Raw genomic sequence first — 10,329 nt, forward strand, 5'->3', positions numbered from 1 at the left:
ATGAGGCCCAGAAAGACATGAGGCAAAGAGAGACACAGCACATGCAAGAGCCCCGCGGTGACAGCGAGCTTGGTGTTTGTGGAGAACAGCCGGGAGGACAGTTTGGTTGGAGCAGAGTGACTGGGGGAAGGATGGATGGCGAGCTTAGGAAGATAACTCTGATTAAGGTAGAAAGCTATTTTTGTCTTAAGCTTAGAAGTGGTGCGATATGACATATGTCTTTTAAAGCTCATTCCAGAAACTATGTGAAGAACAGGCTGCATGGAAGCCAGACCGGAAGCAAGAAGAGCAGTGAGGGGGCTATCGCAACAAAGCAGGTGAGAGGTGATGGGGCATGGCGTAAGCTGAAGACAGATGAGGTGCTGAAACGTGGTCGAAAGTAGATGAGTAAGCCTGTCTGATGGATTAGATGTGAGCTGTAAGAGAAGCAGCAGGAGTCAAGGTTTGGGCGTTAGAAGTGGGGAAATGGCTCTGCTACTTAGAGACGAGGAGGACTACAGAAAGCGAGAAAGCTAGACCGTCCCACATTCCTCACTGTACTAGGACCTCAGCATTTGACGTATCAGTTCAAGATGCCATGGAGACCCAAATGGCAATGTGGACAAGGACGCTGGCTGTATGGGTGTGGGATTTAGGGCAGAGGTCAGGGTTGAGCTGTACATTTGGTAGCTGGCACTTTTTCAAGACTTGAGAATGGATGTGGTCACCTAAGGAGTGAGTTGATAGAAATGATTAAGGTAGAAAGCTCTTTTTGTCTTGAGCTTAGAACTTCTGAGAACTAAATAACAAGAAACTCTAATATAAAGAGAGAAGCATAGAAAAGAAGAACTAATACCAGAAGAGCCAATGAGATAGGAAGAAGAACAAGTTCAAAGAAAGTAGGTCAAGAAGGACTAACATTTTTTTGTGATGCAGTAGCTTGACCAAAAGGCATGATAGACAGAAACCCAAATATATCAGTAATCACATTAAATATAAGTGGATTAAGTAGTTGTATGTAAAGTCTGTATGTACGAAACTAGATTTAAAAACAAAATCTAGATATATGCTACTTATTAGAGATTCACCTTAAATATGAGAATATAGAGAAATTAAAAGATAAAGTATGCTAAAAAGAGAAAGCATACAAACAACATCTCAGAGAAAGCTGCTCATAGCTATACTAGAGCAAGTAAATTTGAAGGCAAAAGGCCAAATTAAGATAACAAAAACATTATAAAAATAACATGGTTGGGACCACCAGATGGCACAATGGTTACATCACTCGATTCCCACATGACTGACTGTGGTTTGAGTCTTGGACACAGAGGTTTGAAACTCATGTGGGGCACGTGTGCATGTGTGCCCAAAATCATGAGAGGTGAATGGACAAGAAGGGATTGCAGCATGGCCCTCATGGGGGGGTGATTTCTTGCTTTCTATCTGTCTGTCTTTTTCTGTCTCTACAGTAAGCACACACACCCTAAAGCAAAAACCTTTCTTAAAAAAAAAGTGGGGGTCAGCAGGTGGCATGATAGTTGGGGCACTAAACTCCCACACAGTTGACTGCGGTTGGAGTCCCAGACCTGGCAACTTGCTTTCTCACTTTGTCTCTCTCTGTCCATCTCTGATAAAATTAAAATAAATTAATTAAATTAAATTAAATAATTCTTTAAAAAAGATTAATTCTCCAAGGAAGCATATAATTCTCAATTTATGGGTACATGAGAAATAAAGGTTCAAAATATTTTAAACAAAAGTTGACATGAATATAAGGAAATATAGGTGACTCCACACTCACATAGGAGATTTTAACATACTTCACTCAATAAAATATACGAGAAGCAGGGAAAAAAAGATCAATAAGGATATATAAGATCTAAACAACACAATTAACAAATCTGATATATTGACACAGACAGAACATTGTGCCCGAAAGAGCATATTTTCTTTCCAAGCATACATGGAAAATTTATGCTGGCCATAAAAGAAGTTGCAACAAATTTCAAAGGATTAAAATTACGCAGAATATGTTCTTTGACCACAGAAGAATTAAGCTGGAAATCAATAACAAAATAAGTAGAAATTCTCCAAATACTTGGAAATTAAACAATATACTTTTAAATAGGTCATAGAAAAAATTCAGTGGAAAATGGAAAATATCTTTAACTTAATGATAATGAAAAAATATAACATGTCCAAATATGAGGGATGTGGTTAAACCATGGCTTAGATTAAAATAATAGCTTTAAATGCATATATTTTTAAAAAGATGAAAACCAATAATCTAATCATCTGTCTCTAAAAGAACATAAAATGATATCTAAGGAGACTAGAAGGGAAGAAGTAATAAAGACTAAAAGCATAACTTAATAAAATATAAAACAGATTTTCAAGAGAGAAAATCAACATGCCCAAGAACTGGCACTTATAAAAGAATATTTAAAATGTTAGATTTCTTTTTTTAAAAAATTATTTATTTAATGTTATTTATTATTATTATTTTTTTAAATTTGCTATAGAACATGCATGCTCACTCGAGAGAGACAGAGCAAAGTGAGAAAGCAAGCCGCCAGGTTCAGGACTCAAACTGTAGTCGGCCATGTGGGATCAAGCACCTTGATCACTATGCCACCTGCTGGCCCCAAAATGTTTAATTTCTGGGAAGTCTTCGAGTAAAGAAATAGAGAAGACACAAATTGCCAATCAGGATGAAAAAGAGGACGCTAATTCATTGCCTAACAAATACTAAAAAGATAAATACAATATATTATAAGTAAATTATTTAAAGCTAATAAATTTACAATTTTAAATAAAGTGGAAAAATATTTTAAAAACAAAACTAATGAAAGTTAACATCAGAAGAAATGTAAAACCTAGAATAAGAAAGATATTGAAGTTGTAGATAACAATAGTTATACAAAGAAACCTCTAGCCACCAATGGCTTTCTTACAAATTAATTCCAAGTGAATTTCTCCGAGTATTTATGGAATAAATGGCACCATCTCATATAAACATTTGCATAGATGAGGAAAAAATATACACTCTAATTTGTTTAACAAGGTCATTGTAATCTTGACACCAAAAACTGACCAGGACATGAAGGAAAATTACAGGTCAATTAGTCTTATGAGCAGAAATGCAAAAATATCAAACCAACAAGTTGGATTCAGGGAAAGAAATAAATGATAATAAATGAGTAAGTTGGATTTAATTCAGGAACAAAAGGTTGATTTTCATTTTCAAAAAATTAGTGTAATCTACCACATTAACAGAATAAAAGAGAAATCATCTGATTGTATTGGTAGATGCAGAAATATTGCAGCTTCTGATGAAGTTTGACATGTATTTATAATTTTAAAAAATCCTCTTTGCAAACAGAAATAAAAGAGAACTTACTTAAAGCAATAAAAAGTGTTCCAAATAAAAGCCTATACCAAGTGTTACCTACTTAGTATTAAAATACTGAACACTTGCTGTCTGAGAATGAGAATGAGTCAGCATGCCTGTTTTCCCACTTTTATTAAATATTAAATTGCAGGTTCTAACCAGTGCAATGAAAGATAATGAGAAAGAAAGGATAAATTTGGGGGAAAAAAGTTAAAACCATCATTATTTGAAAAAAAAAGTGACTTTGTTTATAATAAATATAAACAGGTCTATAGACAGAATACTGGGTTGTCAGAAAATTCATGACATATTTTTCTGTTTTGTGTGTGTGTGTAAAAATTCATCATCACTTTTCCAATAACCCAATATTACCATTAATAAATGAATTTCAGGGGTCAGCAGGTGGCATAATAGTTAATGTGCTGGATTCCCATATGGTCGACCACAGTTTGAATCCCAGACACAATGGCTTAAAAAATCACACTGGGTGTTTGTGCATGTGTGCCTAAAATCCTAAGAGGAGAATGAAGGAGAAGGGATAATGGTGTGGCCATACCTGGGGCGAGGGGTGATTTCTTACTTTCCCTCTCACTGTCTTTCTATCTCTCTCTGTTGACCACATGTGCCCTATGATAAAAACCTAAAATAAAGAAGTAAATGAATTTCAGAAAGTCACCATATAGGCCAATTATATATAAAAATTAATTGCATTTCTATAATATAACAGCAAAAAGCTGACAAGTGCAACTTTAAATGAATACTATTTATAGTAGCATAAAAACATTAAACATTAGTAAGAGAAAAGAAGGTCTAAATAAATGAAAGGATGGATTAGAAGACCCGATGTTGTAAAGATATTAATTTAATCCCGGACTTACTATGGATCCAATACAATTCAAATCAACATTCTAAGAGGTTTTCTATGGGACCTGAGTCAATTATTAACTTTATATGAAAATACAAGGGGCAAAAAAAGACCAAAACAAACTTGAAGGAAAAAAAGCAAAGCTAGGAGTTTTCAACTATCAAGTAACAAGATCTAAACTTGAAGGAAAAAAAGCCTAGGAGTTTTCAACTATCAAGTAACAAGATCTATTATAAAGATAATATGTTAATAGTGTAAGGATATAAAAATAGATTCGTGAAATACAGTAGAGTCCAGAAAAAGACCTACATTCTGCAATTACCTGATTTATGATGAAGGTGACACTGCGGGAGAGGGGAAATGACCATCTGTTTTAGTAAATGGGTCAGTTAGATACTTTTGGAAAAAGTGAATTTTGACCCCTGCTTCATGCCACATAACTCCAGATGAATTGTAGACCTATGAAAAGTTAAAATAAAATTATATATCTTCTAGAAGAAAATATGAAAGATCTTCATGACTTTGAAGCGCCCAAAGATTTCTAAAAAACAAAACTTCACACACAACAGCATTAAACAAACAAGAAATAAATGATAAATTGGACTTATTAAAATCAAGAACTCTCAGGGCCAGTAGGTGGCCTGGAGGTGAAGGTGATAGATCTCCTGTGGCCAGCTTCATAGTTCGAGTCCCAGATCCAGAGGCTTGAGAATCACACCGGGTGTGTATGCGTCTGTGCCCAAAATCCTGAGAGAAGAGTGAAGGAGAAGGGATGGCAGTGTGGCTATCCCCCTGGGGGTGAGTTCTCACTTTCCATTTCTCTCTGCTTCTCTCTGGTGAGCATATACAAAATTACCTATTACAAAAACTAAGGGGAAAAAAATGAAAAACTCCCAGATATTAAAAACACCATTCAGAGATGAAAAGACAAATTACAGAGTGAAAAAAAATTTATAATACATATATTAACTGAAGACTCATAAAGAAAATATGTAATAATTTCTCTAAGTCAATAAGGAAACACAAATGATCCAGGAGAAAAATAACAAAAGGCATGAATAAGCACTTCTCAAAAGAGGATAGCCAAAAGGTCAACATGAAAAATGCTCAACCTTATTAGTCCCCAGAGAAATGCAAAGTAAAACCACAGTGAGAAGATCAACATCAATGCACGCTCAGCAAAATAACTATAATTTTTTTAAATACCCATAATACCAGTAGTCATGGGGACACATTGCAGGTGGAACGCCCACCCACCACGGTGGGCACATCACACCACGAAGACTTTGGAAAGCTGGCGGCTGTACTACCGCTGAGGACACGCATGCGCTGTGACACACAAATTTCACTCCAAGGTTTGTACACACACCCATGTTCTTAAAATTCATGTTCAAAAATATTCCCAAGAGCACTCTTTATACTAGCTAAAATCTGTTGGCATAAAAATTATTTTAACATACAAATATAAAATATCTAAAAAAAATCTAATTAATAATATATAAGGACTATATACATGCAAACATTAATGAGATGAATAAATGAAGACCTAAATCAATGGCGAGACATGGCTAGAAATACATTGAACATCAAGAGTAGAATGGGGCCAACCAGGTGGTATGGTGGTTAAGGCAGCTGGATCACACATGGCCAACGGTTCGGTTAGAGTCCCAGACCTGGCAGCTTGAAAAACACTCCAGGCGTGTGTGCGTGAGTGTCCAAAATACTGGAAATAAAATGAAGGAGAAGGGATTACAGTGTGGCCATCCCTCCTGGGGTTGCTTTCTCACTTTCGCTCTACCTTCAGTGAGTGTACGTACCTTATAACCAATTAGAAATAAATAATGAAAACAGGAGTAGAATGGGCAGGGCCGGCTCTGGCTCAGTGGTATCATGCTGCCCAAGTGTACTGGGTCTGTATGGAAGATTGTGGGGTGGGGTACCCGGTTATCCTGGCTTACGGAGAAGGCTGGGGGTGTTGAAGATGACGGCATGAGATCCTGCTGGTATTTATCTTTCTATTTCTCTCTCTCATGAAAGAAAGAAGTAAAACAAAGTAGAAAGACTAAATGGTGATATATCCAAATATTTGACTAACCCACAGCGGTGAGGACACACAGGCTGCCCCTCACTGTGCTGTGACTAAGTCCTGTGCACTGGTGGCTGGATCCCATGTGGCGGGATGCAGTTTGAATCCCAGTCTGACAGCTTCAGAAACACGTCCAGTGCATGTGTGGGGGGAAAGATGAACTCTGTCACATAGGACTCACGTCACTTAGGACCTCAGTGCCCTAGGCTTCTCGCTTTTGGACATAAGTGAGTATCTACACTCATGTACTCATGCGTTCGGCAAACAGGCGTCGAGCACCTTCCAGTATGAACAAATCCACAGCAGCCTGGCCTTGAGCACCCGATGTGTTAGTGGGAGGAGACTATCAGTGGACTAGGATGGCTGGTGTCAATGGGCCACCTCACCCCCCCAACTTCTGAAGGATCTGGCTGAGGAGAAGCCTGGCAGGAGCTCCAGAGCTGGGAAGGGGAGAGAAGGAAGGGTCGCCCTGGCAGACTGTGTCCCCTGCCCTAATGCTCATTCCAGCTTCCCTTTCTGAACACGAATGATTGGCCCCTCCACAGCCCAGGGGTGGTGTCAGCCCCCACTGAGGCCAGTCCCAGGGCCCTACAGCTTCCTTCTTGTTTCCCAAAACTCTTCCCTACCTTTATACAAAACAGCCCCTCATTAAAGTCCCCACGTCACTCTGTCCAAGTGCCACCTCTTTTCTATCAGGACTCCGAGCAATACATGAGATTACTTTCAGCTGAGGAGGAAGGCTGTGAAGGAAAGTAAAGCAGAAAGCCCTGACGGAGAGCTCTGGCGGGAGGGCGGTCCTGCACGGAGCGTGGTCAGGGAAGGTCTCACCCAGAGTGGGGACGTCTGTGCTGAGAGCCCGGAGGAGCAGCACCCGAGAACAGCACGTAAGCACTTCCACTTGTCCTGGCCATCCTGAGCAGGCCCCAGGTAGGCAGATTCCTTTATCACAGGACTTCTCAGAGCCTTGAATGTGCTTCCTGTGCCCTGTGATTCAGGAAACGATAACTAAGCCACATTTCTCGAACTACACATTTCACCCGGAACACTTTTCTCTAGAACAGTACTGTCCCGTGGAAATCTAATGTGAGCTTCATGTCATTATAAAAGTTTCAGGAGCTGGCCCACATGGATCCTGAACTTCAGCTATGAAATACTGCTTTCCGAGACTTAAAATGAAGATTTTCTGCTGAAACGTCTTCCTCACTCATTTCTAGTGGGTAGTGTTACCTGTCTCTTTCTCTCCGATTATCTCTGTCTCTCTGTCTCTCTGTGTCTCCCTGTATCTTTTCATTTTTTCAAAAGATTTTTTAAGGTAAAGTATTCTCTGGGCTCTCAAGCCTCTTTATTGTGCTAATAGGCGCCTCTCCCCATTCTACTTAGGAAGGGCACAAACCCAGGCCTATCCCCACATGGATCCTGAACGTCAGCTATGAAATATTGCTTTTGTGCTGCGTGGTTTTCAATTTTTGCTTTTTAAAATTAAAATATAAACTTATTGTATTATGTTTTTTCTTACTTCTTTTTATCTTATATTTTCTTCTTTCCTTTTCTCTAATTCTTTTCCTTTTTCTCTATCTACACTCACTTTCTTCTCAGCTCCTACACACTAAGTGTCTAGACAGGTCCAAGTGAACAGGATCTAAACATCTGAATACAATTAGGGTCAGAATATTCTTCTATTCCGACTGATTCTGATACACAAAAAAGTGAAAACAGAACGGAAGAGAAATTGCAGATCACCTCCTCCCGCATGCCTCTGAATGCTCAGACTGAACTTCAAGAAATTAGGAAGAAACACACCATCCATCAGATGACTAGAAATCACCACAGGGTCACAAGAAATATGGAAAAACAAGAAAATACCTCTCCTCCAAGGAAAAAAATAACTCCTCTTCATCCTCAGACAGTATGATGAAATTCATGGGAAAATCAGATAAAGAATTTAGAATTTTCATGGTAACAAGGTTCACAAAGATCGAAGAGAAGAGAGACAATGAACTGCTGAAGAGGCAGGGGAAAGGAGCTGACAAGCACCAGGAGGTGAGAAAATTCTTATAAGATCTAAAAGAGGAAATTCACACTATAAAAAAGAATCAAATGAACCTGTTAGATATGAAGGCTATAATACAGGAAGTCACAATCTCCTTTGAAAATATTAAAAACAGAGTAGATCATACAGAAAATCGAATCTCAGATGTAGAAGATAGAATCACTGGCATAGAAAAGTCCACCATGAAGACTGAGAAAATTGCCCCCAAAATGAGAATAATATACAACAAATACTAGTTACCAGCAAATGTCCAAACATCCATATAATTGGTATCCCAGAAGGTGAAGAGACCCATAAGGGCACTGACAATCTATTCCATGAAATCCTGCAAGAAAACTTTCCAAACCTAGAGAGGCACTCAAAGATTCAGTTCCAAAAAACACAAAGGACCCCAAATAGAATCAACCCAAGAAGATCTTCTCCAAGACACTTTATAGGCAGATTGACTAAAACCACAGACAAAGACACTTAGATCAGCAAGAGAAAAATGGCAAGTTACCTACAAAGGATATCCCGTCAGGCTGACAGCAGACCTCTCATCAGAAACAATGCAAGTGAGGAAAGAATGAGTAAATATATTCAAATTGTTAAGGGAAAAGCAGTTTCAACCAAGAATACTGTACCCAGCAAGATTATCCTTCATATAGGAAGAAAAGACAAGAACGTTCTCAGATAAACAAAACCTGAAAGAATTTGCCAACACCAGACCAGATCTCCAAGAAGTTCTGCAGGGAGTGCTATACCAGGAAAATTAAATACAGTCACACAGAAATAAGAGTTCAAAAACTAAGAAAATGGCCAACTTAATTGGGGAGACAAGTCTGGAGTTGAATATTATATCCCAAAATTTAACTGGGAAAATCGAACCACAACAGAAGATAGATTAAGTACATGAGAATGAACTGTGAAATAGCATTTTATGACTTTTGACTAAAACATTGCTGATTTTCCTCTAGGCTTTATTTTCTGGTTTTAAGGATTTTTGTCCTGTCTTGAACTGCCAGTAGGTTCATGTACCTACTATTTGAATAGAATCCTAACCTGTTTCCTGGCTTTAAGTTTTAAGCATATTTCCTTAGCATTTCTTTAATTTATCAAATTCTTTGATTTATTAAAGCTAAAATTGCTTTTCTTGACATTAAAAAAATAGTACAAAATACATAATTAATGACCGTAGTAAACTATATAGCATCAGCTAGGTGCTACCTTATAGTATATTCATTCTATTCAGAGTTTCATGCCTAAAGTCAGACATATAAATATATATCGGCTGAGCTTGCTATTGAAAATAGTTTGATTATTTAAGAAGTGTGGGGGACCAGCAGTTAGCACAATGACTATGTCTCTGGACTCCCATATAGTCAACCGCGGTTCAAGTCCCGGACCCGGTGGCTTAAACTCACGCCAGGTGCATGTGCATGCATGCCCAAGATCCTGAGAGGAGAATGGAGGAGAAGGGATTGTGGCGTGGCCATCCCCCTGGGGGGGTGATTTCTCGCTTTCTATCTCTCTGTCTCTCTCTGCCTGTCTGGCGAGCACACCCGCCCTATAGGGAAAAACTCTCAAAAAAAAACAAAGGTTGTGAATCAATAAAATGTGGGGGAAAAAATGAATGGAAAACATCTGTGCACACCTGAGGTAGTGTGGGAGGAGGGTGGGAAATGACAGAGGGCAAGAAATAGGGAGAAAAAAATATATATATACATATATATATGTGTGGGTGTGTATGAAACTAGAAATGGAAAATTACTGATGATAACATGTATGATTAAGCCACTATGCAGTATATTCTGGATGGGAAATCACATTTTTTATGCTTTGACAATGCTCAGTGAATAAATGTAAATTAATTAATTAAAAAAAAAACTTTAAAAAAACTTACAGTGGTGGGAACCAGCAGTTAGCGTAATGGCTATGTCGCTGGATTCCCACGTAGTCGACCGCGGTTCGCGTCCCGG

General features: G+C 38.4%; 1 long non-coding RNA gene across 1 annotated transcript in view; it reads right to left on the reverse strand.

Moving 5' to 3' along the window:
• The window catches only part of LOC114009747 (uncharacterized), a 28,533-nt gene extending 24,563 nt beyond the window's left edge, over positions 1–3,970 (reverse strand). The window contains exon 1 of the long non-coding RNA XR_003551138.1: positions 3,927–3,970. This is a non-coding gene — a long non-coding RNA (uncharacterized LOC114009747). The remainder of the gene's footprint in view (positions 1–3,926) is intronic.
• Between the last annotated feature and the right edge of the window lie 6,359 nt (positions 3,971–10,329).

Source organism: Tupaia chinensis, unplaced genomic scaffold, assembly GCF_000334495.1.
Source record: "Tupaia chinensis unplaced genomic scaffold, TupChi_1.0 Scaffold000612_1, whole genome shotgun sequence".
Classification (NCBI taxonomy): domain Eukaryota; kingdom Metazoa; phylum Chordata; class Mammalia; order Scandentia; family Tupaiidae; genus Tupaia; species Tupaia belangeri.